The sequence below is a fragment of the Arvicola amphibius genome, chromosome 2, assembly GCF_903992535.2.
Source record: "Arvicola amphibius chromosome 2, mArvAmp1.2, whole genome shotgun sequence".
Lineage (NCBI taxonomy): Eukaryota > Metazoa > Chordata > Mammalia > Rodentia > Cricetidae > Arvicola > Arvicola amphibius.
Window position 1 is genome coordinate 92,606,939 of NC_052048.2, and position 18,658 is coordinate 92,625,596.

Consider the following 18,658-nt stretch of genomic DNA (forward strand, 5'->3'; position numbering starts at 1 on the left):
AATGATGAACCCTGTGCACAGGCAGGCCCTCTTTTCCCCAGAACAGCTATGGCAGCTGAGTATTTTAACTAAAAACAGCTGGTTCTCTCCAACAACGTTTGCAGGAGCACTGTGTGTGTTAGGTGGGGGCAATGATGACTTCTGCCCAAACAAGAGTCTGCAGTTGAGGCCCCAACACACTCATGAGATCACTTCCTGTTGGATACAGCTGAAGTCCCTGGAAGCTTAGTGACCCTTGAAAGTCTCAGACCTTGGAAGGATTTGGAGGTCATTTTATCTATATACCCTGAGCTTCCAGGTAACGGGGGGAGCTGATGCGAGGAACGGAAAAAAAACTTAATGAGGGTCACAGCTCATCACCAGCACCACTGTCACCTTCTCTGGACACCTCTTCCTTCTACGGTGAACTGGAGTCATTATAAAAATAGCGAGCAATGTGGCATTCCATCTGGCTCATGTCTGTGGTTAAAAGAAATGGCCCATTTGATGTTTTACGTTTCAATTTCCTGAGTCCTAATAAAAGTGCCTAACTTCCAAGAGTCTGCTACTGTATGTGGGCATGATATCAGTTTACAATCTGTGAGGGAAATACCAAGATCCCCTGGAACAGAAAAATCCAGGAATTAAAACAGCATCATGAAAACCACACCAAGAATGGGAACTTCTGGATTTTTTGCCCATTCAATCTGAAACTGAAAGAGTTTGTGGTTCCCTTTTTTTCCAGTTACTTAATACAGGGCTTTAAAGATATAATTAAAAGAACCTGTGGTCCAGCTGAATAGCACAACAGGTAAAGATGTGTCCAGTCAAGTCTTGACACCCCAAATTCAATACCCAGGACCCACGGGGTGGAACGAGAAAGCCGGTTCCCTCTAGTTCTTAGCTGACTTCCTTAGGCATGTTGTGTCGTGTATACATTATATCTCTCTCTGCCCCTCTCTTGCCCTTCTAGCCTCCCTCTATCTCCAACACACACACCACACACATACACACGTATATACACACTTAGGCGAAATAATAATAAACAAAATGCAAAAGCTATTTTTTTATACTTGTGTGATTCTATTTCCTGCTCTCATAACCTCAAAAAAGCTTCCCAGGGACATAAAAGTTTGTGGCTGAATCTGCACCCTCATGGTTCTGCCTCTAAAGGTTTTCCATGCTGTAACCTGTCCTGGCAAAGTGTGATAGTGTTATTGTGGAGTGGGGAGTGGCAGCCATATTTCCTCTCACTCCTCAGTCTTCCTCAGGGGTTGAGAGCCTCAGGGTTACTGAATAGAATGAGCATTGAAACGTTCTCTGCTGTGGGAACTGTCCAGTGTATTGTAGGATGCTTACCAGAATTCTTTACTTCTAGATACCAACAGAACCTCATCTCTGGTTGTGACAACCAAAACTGTCCCCAGATGCTGTCCGGTACCTGCTATGAGACAAAGTCACCCTGAACTGAGACTATTGGTTTAAAGCATATAGTTAAAATGTAACATTCACTTCTCGGGTACACAAGAGAAATTAGCCAAAAAAGACGTCACAAAATGACCAGAAAGAGCTACCCTTGGCCTCGAGCCACTTTGTAAAAAGCCCTGTGTCAGGCCCTTATGCACAATGCCTCAATTTACCACCATGATGCCCTAGTTCATCAGATCCACCAATTCTTCATTGTTCAACAGCCTTCATTCTAGATGGCATAAGCAAAAATGAGACTCACAAAAAAATCAAAATTAAAAAATGAGACTCAAGTCACAGTATATGACAGTACACACCTCTCTGTATGCCCAGCTCATCAGAAAATCGAATCATAGCTTGGCACCTGAAGACAATGCCCGAGGAACTCTCCATAGCCCCAACAACACAGGTACCCAGTACCCATAGTGCACTTGGCCTGTACTACTGATGCTGGCTGCAAACACAATTGCGTAGCCTCCAAGACCTGCTGCCTCTGTTACTGCCATCTCCAGAACATTCATCTCCCCCGTTGTCGGCCTGAAGAGGACACCCTAAATGCAACACTTGTCACCAGCCCTTTGCTGAGCAGAGCCATGCCAGACCCAAAGCAGCAGAAGAGGCTGGGATCACAAGCTTCTCCAAGAATCAGAGAAATTCTTGAAAATGAGCAAGTGCCTTTAACACATCCTACATAGTAATGAAGCATGTTAAACAATCGCCCTGTCAAGCCTTGTGGAACACGCATGTAATCCCAGCACTCAACAGGCTAAGACAAGACAACCGCAGGGACAAGGTCATCCTAGCCTACATAACAATATATTCTCAAAAACAAACTAACACAATGACATTTATTATTCATGGGTCTATAGAAGAGTGACATTTATGCATAGTCGTGTGTGTGTCTGTGTGTGTGCAGCAGAGGCAAAAAAAAAAATGGACATTGGGTCCCATGGAGCTCGAGTTATAGATAGTTGTGGGCCCTTCAACATAGGTGTGGAGAACCAAACTCAGGTCCTTTGGAAGAGTGATAAGCCCTTTTCATGAATGACCCATCTCAACAGCTCCAAGAAAGCCTATCACATCCACACTGGGGTTTTGTATTTGGGTGCTAAGGTGAAGCCTGTTAAAATCTCACAGTTTTTTTAAAAAAATGTTTTCATTTCCTTAACAGAAATACTTTGAGCGAAAAGACCTGTCACTATCTATGTGGGTCACACCCAAGAGCCCATAAGTCCTCTAAATTTCAGTCTCCTTGATTTTAGAGTCAGGAGATGGCTATGTGAAGGATAGTTGTGAACAGGGCATGTGTAGAAGAAATGCCTCCTGGGTCAGTGCTTTCCAAACACACATGACTAGGTGACAAGGAGCATCCGTTTAAGGACTATCTCTCAGGTGGGGCTCAGGATCCCCTGTTTCTTCCTCATTCACTCTTACCCAGTATTCTCCCAGTCTCTGCTAGAAGTGACCACAACATCTGTAAGTTTCTATGTCACGGGCTATACTGTGTTTCTTCCTCCCAATACTCCTGCCATTGTGAGCCCTGAACCTTCAGAGAGTTGCTCTAGTGACTGACACTCATGTATTCATTCAACAAGTACTCATGGTGTGCCCACTACCTTCCCAACTGCTAGGCAAGACAGAAGCTCACATCCACAGTGTGAACCATCTTGTAGGAGCTGGCATCGCAAATGCTCAGTGTCTGCTGAAGGATTGGTTGACCCCATGTTGAACTGGTCTATAGGACACATGGCTGGATTATTATAGTTGCAGAGAGGGTATAATGTGGCATCTTATAGGGTGGAATGAATACAGTTAGACCCTCCTGTGAAGTTAGTATTTGTGAGCTTCAGTAATGAATGATGTAAGCTGTTGATTTTTGTGTCAATTTGTTCACTATCAATAGTCAGTACAACATTGTCAAGGTTTGAATCATGCCCCCCTCATCCATATGTTGAAGACTTAACACATCAGAATGCATTTGAAAAAAAGCGTATTCTATATGTTCTGTGTATGTGTGTGTGTTCCCTGAAGACATGTGAGTATACACATGCCTGCATATGCATGTGAAAGCCATGGGTTAATGTCTGCCATTCTTCATTATCTCTCTCTACCTTATATTTTGAGATGGGATTTCACAAAGAACATGGTTCTTATTATTTCAGACAGCAAATCCTGGAAACCACCTGATTTCCCTGCCTCCCACCTGTGATTGTAGGTGCCATGCTATATTTCTCTTTAGCATGAGTGCTAGGGATCTGAACTCACGCTCTCAGACCCACACAGCAAACACTTCACTCACTCAACTGGGTGGATCCTATTCCACTGTGACTCGTACCCTGTCGGAGAATGCAAGGACCCAGGCCCACAGAGAGAAGACTATGTGAAGGCCCAGGTAAAAGTAACCATTTAGAGCCAAGAAGAAAGATCTCAGAAAAACCAGCCCTGCCAGCACCATAATCTTGGACTCTAGTCTCCCGAAAGAAGAGGAAATGAAAGTCACTTTTTATGAGCCATCCGGTTTATGGTACTTAGTTATGGCAGACAAAGCAAACCAATATAGCTCATAATAGGTTTCTTCCAAAATCTTTCTAGCCTTAGACTTATTTCTACAGAATACTTACATTTGCTTCCTGTTTCTTCATACAAAAACAACATATTTTTTAAGTTTGGGAAATGCATGCATTGTATACATTTTTACAATGATTCCTCACAAATGTGAATCCTAGTAAAACCAGAATTATGCCTGGTAGGGAGAACTCGGCAACAAAGCTGTGTTGATACACTAAAGCAATGAGCTCAGATCCAGGAGGACTTTAGAGGTCTCCTTGCTTCATTTACAGAAATGCTGGAGGAAGAGGTGGAGGAGGAGGAGAAAGCTTCAATGGTGGTGGCAGGATGATGCTGAGTCAAGATGGTGAAGCCAGAGATAGTGTAAGGCTCTAGGCCAAGATGATTAAGCCAGAGACAGTGGGGATTTAATGTAGCCCAGGGGATCATGATGTTTATCATTACTCATGCACTGTGCTCAGGCTGATAGAGTATCATTGAAGCCGGGAGGGTAAGTTTTCAGAGGGAATGCCATCAGCATGGGGTGCTGACTCCTAGAGAGCAAAGATGGCTTGTAGCTGACAGGAGATGGAGAGGTTTAAAAAAGAATGCTGACATTAAAAAAGCTGACAGGAGATGGAGAGGTTTAAAGAGACCTGGCAGTTTGAGGCATCAGAGGGGCTAGGATGCACCCTTTGGCACATTGCTTAACCCTGAACCTTTGTTTCCTGTTTTGGAAAAGAGTTCTGCTTTCACATGTCACATGAGGCTTCTGAAACAATTGAGTGGGGATTAGAAGAGGAACTTCAGGACCACTAGAATCTGCACCTTTAGGCCAGGAATCCATCTATCTCAAAAGATGTATTAGTTATCCTAATCTTCATCATCCTTCGCAGGTGGTTCTAGCCCATCAAGCTGATGATGGACTTTAACTGCCACGGAAGGTTGAGGCAAACCCAGCATGGCCACAGTTGCCTTGAAATCTAAAAGTTTTTAACTTTTTGCCTTTGTTTTTGTTTTGCTTTTCAAGATGGGTTTTAGCTGTACCTTTGGAGCCTGTCCTGGAACTAGCTCCTGTAGACCAGGCTAATCTCAAACTCACAGAAATCTGCCTGCCTCTGCCTCCTGAGTGCTGGAATTAAAGGCGTGCGCCACCACCACTCAGCTAAGTCTTTAACTTTTTAAAATTTAACTGCACTAGTATTTAATCGTCTTTAACTTAGCAATTGATTTCTCGAAAACCATCTCCCCTTTCTGGGCTCAGAGAAGAAAGTAAAAAGTACAAGGCTTCAATCTGTGGTGGAAGAAGGCTCATCCAGCCAAGAAATCCAGGACTTCTATTCCATTATAACTGTTCCTCAGGCCACATACTGTCCTTTCTGGGATCCCAGCTTCAGTCGCTCCGAAGAGCCACACCCTGCCTGTCTTGCCCATAAACATAACCCATACAAATACCAACCTGTCATTCCTCCACTTTGATGACAGAAGTCTCTTCACTTTTCCCTTCCTTGCTAGTCTCAAACACACTGCCATCCTACAGCCTGCCTCATTCCCTCTCATTCATTCTCTGATAGTGTCTAAAGGGACATTGCAAGAACTGAAATTTAATTACATTAATTCTTTGCTTATAAGCATCACATAAGTGAGCATGAACTATTGGATCAAGACCCAGCCGGCATTGATAGCCCTCTCCAGCTTCAGATACTCCAGCCTGACCTAGGTTGTACTTATTATATCTTCTGCTCTGGCTGTCTTCAGCTTTTCACTGAGAACATGTATCTTTCTGGCACAAGCGATAATAAACCTTGGACAGAACTCAGTCAACCGCTCTCTTTCTGTGTCCCTTGAGTCCAGAAGTCAAATGCTAAAGGCTGTCTTGATGCTATAGGCCCCAGAATAGTTTCAGTGGTCCATTCATCAACACTGACCAATACATTTACTGAGCGTCCTCTGATAACCATGGTTAGCATCAGAAGTCTCTTAAAATATGCCTCCAGGGCAACTGAGCTTTAATGTCAATGGAAATCGTGTGTTTCTTGGTGATAATCTTCATTAGTGATGAGACAGTGAGAGACAATAGAGATGGGGTCATTGTCATAGACAAAACAACTTGGTACCAGAAGAGAAACAGCAGCCATTACAACGCACACACTCAAATAGCATTTGATTCCATCCTAGGCCACCCAGACAAAACTAGAGAAGAGGGGAGGGACACTATGCAAAGTCACATGGTCATACCCTGCCTCCTAACCTTGAACACAAACCTATGGCACCTTCTTAAAGCTTTCAAGATCTAACATTCTGTTGGAAATTCCAGAAGAAGAGACCCTAGTACTCCTTGTAGACCAGAAAGAGACAAGACATCTACTGAAAGTCAATTCTAGTTACCCACCCAACGGGAATCCTAAAATGGCTCACCTGATATCTTGATTGGGGCTTCTATTGCTTTGATGAAGCACCGTGATCAGAAAGCATGCTGAGGAGGAAAGGGTTTATTTGACTTAAACTTTCGTATCACTATTCATCATCAAAGGGCAGGAACTCAAACAGGGCAGGAAGCTTAAGTCAGGAACTGATGCAAAGGCCACAGAGAGGTAACACTTACTGGCTTACTCCTTGTGGCTTGCTTAACTTGTTTTCTTATAGAATCCAGTCCCACAACCCCAAGGATGGCACCACCCATAATGGGCTATTCCCTCCTCCATCAAGCACCAATTAAGAAAATGCCCTATAGACATGCCTACAGCCTGATCTTATGGAGGCATTCCCGCAATTTATGCCTCTAGTTTGTGCATAAAACTAACCAGGACACCTGATCTTTACACTTGTTCTACCAAACACAAATTCCCTGAAGTCCTTTGCCAGAATGAGAATGCTGAAATTCAGAGACAATGAAGAACTCATGTTAGCCCCTCCTCCAGGACACTGCCTCCCTGACTGGCATGCTCTCAAACATACCCCATTAACCAATTACCACTCTCCTGCTAGTGCATCCTGAACTATCAGCAAGCACTTGGCAGCTCAGGCTCCACTCTCTCTATCTTCTCCCATCTTCATCTTTTAAAGCTCTGAGTTTCAAAATCCGAAGATAGCATGAAGCCATCCTCACCAGAACTATGTGCAGCTCTCTCCATCCCTGTGTTTAGGGAACAGTCATATCGGCCTCAAAGGTGACTGAGATCGTGAAATGAGGTAAGAAATGGGACCCAGCACCCTGAAAATTTAGCATATGGAAGCTTTTTGTCTAAATTAGTGACTTTCCATGCACTCCAATCTTCTGTAGATGATGCCAGCTTTTCCCATGACTTCCAATAAATAATAAAACTAAACAAGACCTCCAACAGGTCATGTCTGGACATGGGGCTCAAACTAGTCCTGTGGGCACAAGGTACTGGCCAGGGAGAGCCAATAGTCCTGGAGAAGAAATATTTTTCCCACTTCAGAAACCCATTCTCCTAAGAACCCTTCCTCGTGTGTCTGCTTCTGCTCAGCTGACAGCAGAGAGGAGGCATCAGTCTCCTGTGATGGCCCAGATAGCAGACAAGATAGCCCTTGAGATCTTCCTTTGGAAGTGTCTGCCCACTGTGCTATGTTCCTCTAATGCCAAGAGTTATCACTGAGATGGCCTTACTGGTGTCTCCTTGGACTTCTGGTCAACCACAGCACCTTGCCTGGTTCGGATGTCAGATACAGCTAAGTATGCAGGTCTTGATTTAGCGCATTGTGTATTTACGCTACTGCTACAAGATCTGAAAGACAGAGGCCAATCCAGGTCAGTCGTTTGTCCACCATAGCACCTGACACACAATCAGAAGTCAATAAACCATTATCTTGCTCATTAATCATAGAACATGATTCAAATGCAGCTATGGCAAAATCCATTATTTCTGGACCTTTGTGTTTGGATGAAATTTGATCTTTGGAGAATGAATCTACAAGACTCAAAGTCCACACATCTTTCTTAATAATTATTCTCTTTCTTTACAGAAAGGTAGGTCAGTTCTCTATGGTGAATTTTTCCAAAGTCTGACTTGACTCATTGTGTATACTACAAATGGTTTCCCTCCTAATCACTGTTGTTTTTAACAGAATTATTTGAAATATATTATGAAAAAAATATTTCACAGTTGAGTCTTTGTCTCTTGGGGCCCTGTAAGAAAAACGGTGAGCAATTTCAGAGATTGCACTTAACCTCTGAAATGCTGACCTATGTGAGCATCTGACCCAGGAAAGAAAAGCATTGGCTACATTTTCAAGAAAAACCATTTCCAGTGGGCCCCACCCCTATTGCTAACTTTGCCATTTTGTCCAAATTCTCTCAGCAATACGTCAAAGCACATTGCAGACAAAGCTGTTCTGCCAAGTCAGGACCGGAACCACAAAAACCAAGATGGTGGAGGCTGTTTCTCATGTAGGTAAGAGGCGGAACACCATAGGCTGAGCATCCTGTCTCTAGAAACCCCAAACTGACACATCCCTGGCCAGGTACTAGGCCCAAGAGAACACAGTTTATCCGGTTCATATGTCCCCAGGATGGCAGAGGGTCTTAGAAAGCTGAGAATTCAAGTCATATTAACACTGTAGACAAGACTGTGAACCCAAATTTCCTTTAATTTGGGGCCATTTAATGCCTTTCATCAATTCCCATTGTCTTAGTTTAACAAATGGAATCATAAATTATGCAATCGACAGCAATTGCACTTTGCAATTAGAATTTGTCAGCATTCTCCTTATAAATAATTAATATTAGGATAACCTTGATAGAGCAGATACATTTTTGGAGGGGTATTGTTGAATATTTAGGAACTCTCCATTTTGGATTAAAATCATGAGCCAGTGAGTAGCTCAAAATAACTTTCAACTCCAAAAGTCCACAGTGTTTTTTATTAAAACTAAGAAGCAAAGCACAACACTCTACAGGATTTTGAGGCAGAAAGGATGGCCAACAGAAGCCTGTGTCATGTGACTTTCCATGGAATGACAGCTCCTCCGGGTACTCTGGACCAGATTGTGAGAACTACCTTTGAGATCCTGTTTTCTCCATCTACAGAGTGAATGCATAGAGAACAGGAACACTCAAATTTTGTTTTTTAGTTTTCCAGCTGCTCTCAGGATTTATGGCTACAGAACACAGGTCCCTGCGGGATCCACACACAAAACTGTATCTCCATAGAATGATGCTCAATCAGTCCAATACCTTCTACTATGCATTTAAAAACATTATTTTCTAAAAAATCCATCCCCTTCACCCAGAGTACCAAAGAGGTTTAACACATACTCACACACAAATGCACACACCCAGGCAAGCAAACAGACAGACAGACAGACATAGAGTTGGCTCACAAATAGAATAAGGTAAACACATATGTAGCAAACACCAAAATTCTAATCCTGATGCAAATTTTAAAATGTAGGAGACAAGAAATCCTCAAAAAGCAAATCTAGGAATGATACTTTCTATCATCTTCCTCAAGAGCTGCCTCATGAGTATAGGGAGGAGCCCCCTAATCAATAGGACAATCCAATATTCTCCTCTCCAGTGCAGGAATTCCTCTTAGGGCACCTGGAAGTATAGGAAGCCCAAGACAACCAGCTCCATTGATCTCATAACACTTGCTATGAAGTAGCGCATATCTCATCTCAGCCTTGAGGGAAAGGGATCTTGACATGGTGGGTGACTTGTCCACAGATGTATGCTTGGAGCAAAAACTTAACACTTTGCCTGGGAGTTATTAGCCCTGGATACAACGTGAAGTAGATGTTATCAATAAAGTCTAGAAATGTGATTTTGCATAGTACAAAAATTAAAAGCAATCTGAGTGTCCTATTGTGTAAGAAATGCTGAATAACCCCTTTCTTGGGAAAATAGACCCAAATGGCCCATTTTCTAGGCTGAGGACAGAAATTTCCAGAGCCACTCATAGGACTTTTTCCAAGGCAGCACCTCTTGCTCTGACATAGACTGGGGCCCCCAAACAAAAATCAGGTTTGCAGCTTTACTTTCTGTCTCTGCATGTCTGTGCAGATCACACCACTTACAAGCTTACGAGGAAACTCATCTCTTGTGCCCCACTCACAGCAAGAGCTGCACCATGAGTGCAGAGGGTAGCACATTAACGCACAGGACAACCCAACTCAAGGCAAAACTCTGCAGTTCTTTAGGCTTGACAAGCAAGTATTTGCCAAGTTCTGAGCTCAGAGCCCATAAAGGACATGAATAAGATATAAAGCCAGGAGATTAAACTCATAACATTAATAAAGGTAATACAAGATGATATAATAAGCGATAGTACAAGAACACACCAAAAGAACAGAGGAATTTACTTTCACTGGGGAAACGTATGACAGGCACATGAAGAGATGAGTTAAGGATCTGGGAAGTATCATTCACTGATCCCTCTTCTTCTATCTCTACCATCAGATAGGGTATGGGGGTCAGGTACTTAGGGAAACATTGAAACGTGATCCAAGGAATGTGGGGATATAAAGCAAGGGAAAGACTTGTAAACAGTCCTAAAGAGATTACCCAATGTGAGCACAAAGCCCTGTATATGTCTGCAGCTGGCCCATCCTGAATTTCTTGGACCAGGATGACTGGGCCTGGTTAGTACTAATAGGGAATACTTGGAAAGCAAAAAGGAGGGGAAGGGAGATGGGAAGGGGGAGGGGGAGGAGGGGAGGAGGGGAGGAGGCGGGAGGAGGAGGAGGAGGAGGAAGAAGAAGAGGAGGAGGAGGAAAAGGAGGAGGAGGAGGAAGAGGAGGAGGAGGAAGAGGAAGGGAGAGGGGGAGGAGGAAGAGGAGGAGGAAGAGGAGGAGGAGAATGAAGGGAAAGGGGGAGGAGGAGGGGGAGGAGGAAGGGAGAGGGGGAGGGGGAGGAGGAGGAGGAAGAGGAGGAGGAGAATGAAGGGAAAGGGGGAAGAGGAGGAGGAAGGGAGGGGGGGAGGAGGAGGAAGAGGAGGAGAAGAATGAAGGGAAAGGGGGAGGAGGAGGAGGAGGAAGGGAGAGGGGAGGGGAGGGGGAAGAGGAGGAGGAGGAAGGGAGAGGGGGAGGGGAGGGGGAAGAGGAGGAGGAGGAAGGGAGAGGGGGAGGGGAAGAGGAAGAAGAAAAGAAGAAGAAGAAGAAGAAGAAGAAGAAGAAGAAGAAGAAGAAGAAGAAGAAGAAGAAGAAGAAGAAGAAGAAGAAGAAGAAGAAGAAGAAGAAGAAGAAGAAGAAGAAGAAGAAGAAGTTGTGCATAAATCATTGTTAAGTAGAAGATCTACCAAACTCTATTTCTGTAGAAAAGTCACTCTTCCAGAGCAGAGCTTGAAGGGGCTGTGTGGGAACTGAAGAATTAGAAAGAATTGCAAAGCACCTAGAAAAGCCTGGCATTCAGCAACAGCAGGGAAACGGTTACAGAGTTGTTATATTAAGTCTAAAGCTTGTCCTAGTAACTTTAATAAAGGACTTTGCTTCCCAGAATTTCATTCAATCAGCAAACTGCTAAACTTACATAGTATTAGGTTACACCTGAGACTTCCTAGACAGAACGCTTGATGTGGAACAAATATATAAACCATGAAGGGAGAGGGTTAAATCAGTCATCTGAAAAGCGAGTTTAACGACGCTAGCTCTGCTTTCCACTGAAAAGAGATGTCTGCCTGATGTACACCTACATGTCTGTCCCTCAGTGGAACCCACCTGACTCATTGTCCTGTGCAATTACTGGGAAGTCGTGGCATCTGACCTTTGATTTGCCAAGAGCAAGGATGGACGAGAGGAAGCACTGAAGATGAAAGTGATGGGATAGCAGAAGCCTTCTCAGGGAGACAAGTGACAAAGAAGCTGGGGGCTGGGGAGGAGTGACCTGCAGAATGTTCCAAGGCTGTGGTACCTTCAAGGCTTCTTGCAGCAGTCACACCCCACTTGGCTCTCAGCCTGACTGAAGAAGAGCTAGATGGTCAGAAGAAGTTCTTCCCACTGTTGTTGACCCTACTTGAGAGAATTACCAGTTCAGCAACATGGGGGTCAATAGCATTGTGAAAAGTAATAAGACAGCTTCAAGTCACCACATACAACATAATATTCTATTTATTCCACCCTCTCCCTTTCCAGTCATGTCAAAAACATATTAGTGTGATATATGTGTCTTAGATATAGTAGCAGCCTCTGGGCATAAAAATGATTGAACAGATTGACGGATGGACAAACGCGTGGAAGAATTAATTTATGAGTTGGTGTGCCGGCTAAAGTCATCAGAGAAGCAGGAGCCACAACTGAGAAAATGCCTCCTTAACATCACACTTCAGGCAAGCCTGTAGGGCATTTTCTTTAGCGGTAATTGATGTGGGAAGCCAGACTCACTGTGGGTGGTGTCATTCTTGAGCTGGGGGTTCTGGGTTCTATAAAAAAGCAGACTAAAATCCATGAGAAGCAAGTCAGTAAGCAGTGCCCCTCCATGACTTCTGCATCAGATCCCACTTCAAGGTTTCTGCCCTGTCTGAGTTCTTGTCCTGGCATCCCTGGGTGATGCACTGTGGATGTGGAAGCATAAGCCAAATCAACCCTTTCCTCCCCAAGTTGCTTTGGGCATGGTGTTCCATCACAGCAACAGTAACCCTGACTAAGACAGTGAGTGAGTGAACAAAATTATTCACCTTGCATGCCCAGTATAGTTTAGCTTTGGTTCCATCATTACATTGTTGACCCAAAGAAACAGCTCTGTTATCAAAGGGAATAAAAGATAGTTTGTTCTGAAACCAAATATAAGTGACCATTGCCAAGAAACACAGATTCAGAACGCCAACAAATACTATGTTCCAAGCGTGGTAGCAAGTTCATAATGTTTTTCTAGGAACAGAACAAAAAAAGTTTTAAATTGAGAATTTTTTTCAGATTCACTAGCAGGTGCATCAGGTAAATGAACTGCAAAAAAAGCAGCTCTTCTGTAGGCCACAGATGCTGTCTAGTAACATGTCTAGCCTTTGGGCTGGCTGTACATTCAGGAAGGATGTCAGCTCAAATGCAGAGGTAGGAGATTATGACCAGCTAGGTGGCCAATCTAGAGAGAGCTGGAGACAATTTGTCTCTAGACTTGCAACATTCCAGCTCTCCACAACTGCAGAAGTTTGAATCAATCTATCATCTTCATAGAATATTTAACATAACTGCAACCATCCCCCACTCCAGACGCTTCAGTTCATACCGTATAATAAAAAAGAAATAAATCTCTGATGAGCCATCAAGAGCAGATGGATTGAGTGATCTCCTGCTGTGTGGCCTCCAAGAAGTAATATCCTACTTCAGAGTCCCCATCCCTCCTCCATGCAACACAAATAAAACTTTCCAGTTCACCTCATAAGGTTATTAGGAAGACAAAATGAGATGATTATGCACTTGCTAAACACAGCATATGATATTATAATAAGAGAAACACTTTCAAGTTTAATTTGCTTGTGACCATGAATGTAATTTAAACTGGAGATTCGATGTTCACCTTGCGTTCTTTGAAGTGTCAGTCAGTTAAATTAATAATGTAAACAGGATGAGGGAGGGGGAAGCAGGCATTTAAGCCACTTAATTTTTTTCTAACCACAATTGGTATGCTAATTATGGATCGTAGTTGGCGATACACCAAAGCAAGGTCCTTAAGGACAATGTTATTCATTGTATTCCCGATAGTTTGCATACCTGAAGGAAATAAAATGGATTTTCTCTTAAAAAAAATAGATTACAACTCCATTTGATTTCATTTTTGGTGGCTGCATTAACCCAAAACTCTGTATCTTCATGTTTCCACGAGGGTGACTATTGAACACTGGCAGAGGGGACTTCAGGAGCCAAGGCAGATGGCCAGCGATGTGGTGATTTTTTTTTACAGAGCAAGCTGTTCTGAACTTGGAGAACCCAAGCAGGGGTTCCAGAGCATGAACTCTTAGAGTGATTAAGATTGCATCTGTGAAGGGATGGGGCTACAGTACAGCTGGTAGAACCCTTGCCTGGGCCTGGGTTCCAACCCCACCGTGATGTACGCAGGGCTTTTCTAGTCCTGGCATCTGACATCCTGACAGTCATCCTGACAATCCTGACCAGAGTGGAAACAGAACAAGGCAGGAGGTGCTCATCTTTGTGCCAGCCGGGTCCTTGCTGATACAAGCAAGGAACAGAAAGCAGGCCTGCCTTCCATGCCTGCCCTGACTTCCTTCGACTGGCATGGATGTTTAAGGCAAGCAAATCCCTTCTTCTCCTACATGATTTGATCAGCCACAGAAAGGAAACCAACCCCCTCCCTTCTCCCTTCCTCACTCGCTCTTGAGCAAAGTTGGAGCTTATTTTATATAAAAAAAAATTAACAAGATGTTAAGATGAGCAGTAAGATAGAAACCTGCTCAGGTAAAGGACACTACACACCCCAGATGTGAGAGATAATCACCATGAATTTGCTCTGCACCCTTCTTCCCCATTCAGCTCACTATGACAAATGGCTCCAGTCCCCTTTGCAAGATGGAAGAGTCATAACATAGGTATGCCATATGGTCAGACCTTTCTGCCTTTACTTCATTCCTAGATCAATACATAGGTGTAATGTTCAGGTCAAGGAGTTAGGAAGTGTAGTGACGAGGCGAGCATGCAGTTAGCTTTTCATCAACACCACTAAAGTGTTTGGTGGCAGGACCTCTGAAAGAGCTGCAGAGTTTTGCAGCTAAAGCTGAGTCAGGAAGCCTCTCTTAGATGAGAGCACTTGCTTGCCTCTGGCAAGCAGAGCAGACCCGAGAAATTGCTGCTACCAAGAAAATATGCTTTACTCTATTCTTTCCCAAGCTTTCTCAAGCTTTCTGTGGATTCGGTTATCCACGTGTGGGTGCCAGGGAAGGAGTGTGAGACCCTCGAGGGTGTTAACTACAAACCAGCCAATAGTTCGACCACCTACACACATTCCCTTCTACAGACCATGCCAGATTTCAGTAAGCGGATTAGAAAGATCATTCCTCTGTGTACCATGGTGAGCTAACGATAGCCAAGGATGCCTAAGCATAGGCTAGACCACAGTGCTTATTTCCAGAACCCAGCCTGCCCCATATGGGGACGAAAAGCCTTGCCAAGTGGCCCTCGTCTCCGGAGGAGCACACCACGCCTTCTGGGAGGTGATTTGGTGCAAGGCTTCGCTGCAGTGCTCATGTTGATGCAAGGCTTCGCTGCAGTGCAAGGCTTTGCTGCACTGTTGGCATTGATACAAGGCTTCACTGCAGTGCTGGAGTTGATGCAAGGCTTCGCTGCAGTGCTCGCGTTGATGCAAGGCTTTGTTGCAGTGCTCGCGTTGATGCAAGGCTTCGCTGCAGTGCTCACATTGATGCAAGGCTTCGCTGCAGTGCTGGCGTTGATACAAGGCTTCGTTGCAGTGCTGGCGTTGATGCAAGGCTTCGCTGCAGTGCTCGCCTTGGAACCCAGAGTGTTGCCCATGCCAGGCATGTGCTCTACCACTGAGCAACATCCCAGCCTGTGGCACCGAAACTAGGAAGGTCAGATCTTTCACGACTGTGCCTGGCGAAGAGCTGCTCCAGATCTCTGCTTCTTTATGTTGCTGTCTGATGGGCATTTCACACCATGCTGGGCTGTGTAGTTGCTCATAATCCACTGCTTTTCTAGAGAGATTGAAGCCATCTTGCCACCACAGGTCAAAGATGCCCAATAATAACAATACCAGACAAAGAAATTAGGGTAACAACAAACACACTGGTCACAATTTAGCTGCAGCTGAATGAAATAAGTTCCTCTGTGTATGTGTGTCTTTTGTGGAGACTTGTCTGTTAGCTTGGTTTTTTAGATCCATTTATTTCTGATGTCTGACTTTTAAAAAAAAAGCCCTTGTCTACAAATTCAATTATATATGCTATTTCAAGATTTTAAATTGGTTCTTCTCCCACCATTCTGAAATGTAGTGTCTAACTTCTTCATCTGGCAATTTTTAATTGGATATAAAGTATTGAGACATTGACCTTTTTTGGATACTGGCTATTCATTAATTTCAAAATTCTTCTTGTGCTTCATTTGAGATGAAATTATTTGGCAACAATTTGATCCTTTGAGAGTTGCTGTTAAGCTTTAATACTCTGAAACAAAGCAGTCTTCAATCTAGGACAGTGGTTCTCAACACACAGGCTGCAACCCCTTTGGGGATCACATATCAGATATTTACATTCCAATTCATAACAGTAGCAAAATTACAGTTGTGAAGTAGCAATGAAATACTCTTATGGTTGGGGGTCACCACAATGTGAGTAACTGTATGAAAGGGTCACAGCACTAGGAAGGTTGAGGACCACTGGTATAGGACCACACACATCCAAAGCATACAGGCCTGAACATTTACACAGCTATGGAAATTGAGGTTTTCACTGTGGTTGCTGAGGCTGTCACCTCTTCCCAGCTCTGGGTGAGCTTTGGGAATCCTTTACCTTTCCTGGATCATCCTACTTCTGCCTCTTATGGTTGCCTCACCAGTATCTGCCAATCATCCTGCACTTCTAACATCCCCAGGGCATGCCTTCGCATAGATGGAAGTGTGTGCTTAGAATGTATACTCAGGTGTCTCCAGACTCCCAGCTCTGATCTGGTCGCAAGGAGACATGTGTCTTTGGAGGCCATTCTCATGTGCGGCAAGTAGAGCCTCAAGCTGGACGGTCCTCATAAGTCTCACGTCTCTCCTGTACCTCAGTCATGGCTCTCCTGTACCGCCTGATGCCCCATGTCCAGTCACTGCTCCATGCACATTCCCAGGTTCTGCTTTGTCTGCTGCTTCAGATGGAAAGGGAAATCCTATCTCATCCCTCTAGCTTGGCCTGAAGCAGGAGTGTACATCGATTTTCTTAGGTACATGTCTTTTTGATTTATTTTTCTGGTTGCCTTAGATATTGCAACATAGATCTATAAGTTGTTGCTGTTAACAGTCAAGAAAAATTATACTTTGAAATGAATGTTAAGGAGCCTTACAACTATGTATTTTCTTCCATTCCTCTGCTTCTCAGTGTTCTTATTGTATATATCTTCTCTGTATGTCGCGTGCCACAATATATTACTATGAGTATTTTTAACTGTTGATACTTACTAAAGCATTTTAAAATAACTTTTTAAAAGGGACTTTTATATTTGTTTAGATTGGGGGGGCTTTTTATTCTATTTTTTATATGCATTGGAGGGAGTTAGGTCCACTGAAACTTGAGTTACAGACAATTGTAAGCTGCCATGTGGATGCTGGGAAGAGCAGTCAGTGCTCTTAACCACCAAGCTGTCTCTCCAACCCCTCTTTATTCTTTTTTTTAAAGTTTATTTATTTATGTGTATGTCTGTATGCCTGAATGTATGTGTATCATTTACATGCAGAAGCCCGGGCGATCAGAGAGGCATACCATCCCTTGAAATGAGGGTTACAGATGGTTGTGAGGCACATGTGGATGCTGGAAAACCAACCCCAGCCCTCCCACAAGAACGGTAAGTGTCTTAACCATTGAGCCATCTCTCCAAATCAAGCTTTTTATTCTTAACTTTAGTTCTAGGGTTTAATCTTATCATTTTGAGGCAATTTATCTGGTTTTTTTTCAAGGTTGTTTTGTTTTAAAGCTATGAATTTTTGGATGCCTGTTTGTCTCCATTTCAGAAGATGCTTTCATGGGGTATAAGCTGAGAGGATTTTCCGCCTGTTCAGAACTACTGCCTGGTACTTTGGGTATGAAATCTTCCTGAGGAAAAGACAGAGTCACTCCTGTCATCGTTCTTTGCTGCTTTAATTAATTACATTTGACATTTTTTTTGTTTTGTTTTCCTGTAATTTCCCATGTTTTCATTCTGTGTTCAGGTACTGATTTTTTTGTATTTAACTAGCTTAGGGTTGACTTTTTTGTTTTGTTTTTTTTTTATTTCTTTCTTTTTGTTTTGTCTTTAGTCCATTCCAATCACACTTCTCCTTCCACCACTATTCCCACCCACCTCTACCCTGCCACCTCCCTCTCCCCAAGATACTCTCCTCCTCCATTTCCCTCAGGAAAAAAGTAAACTTCTGAGGGATATCACCTGAATACAGCATAACAAGATACAGTAAGACCAGACACAAACCCTCATATTACAGCTGGGCAAGGAAACCCAATAGGAGGAAAGTGGTCCCAAGAGCAGACAAAAGAGTCAGAGACACCCCCACTCCCTCTGTTAGAAGTACCACAAAAACACCAAGCTAACAATCATAAGGCATATAAAGAGGACCTAACGCAGATCTAGCAGGCCCTGTGATTGCCGCTTCAATCTCTGTGAGCCCCTATGAACCCTGATTAGTTTATTCTGTGGGCTGTGTTTTCCTAGTGTCTTCAATCTGTCAGAATGGCTGAGAGCGCTGTGTTCAGAGTTGACTTTTTGAAGGACATTGAGCACCAACGTCCTTCATAATTTTCTTTTAAGTTCTAGACCATTTGCCTTCACAATTTTTTTTCTGCATTATTCTTTATCTTCTTCTGGGATTCCAATCCCTATGCAGTAAAACTTTTTCTACTTCCCAGCAGATTTCAATAAGCCTAGTCTTTATTTTTAATATTAGATTAATCATTTGAGAATTTCACACATGCAGCATCTGTGTAAATCATATTCATCCTGTTTTTAATTCTGGTCTTTGAATATCATTTTGGCTACTTTAAATTCTTCTGTC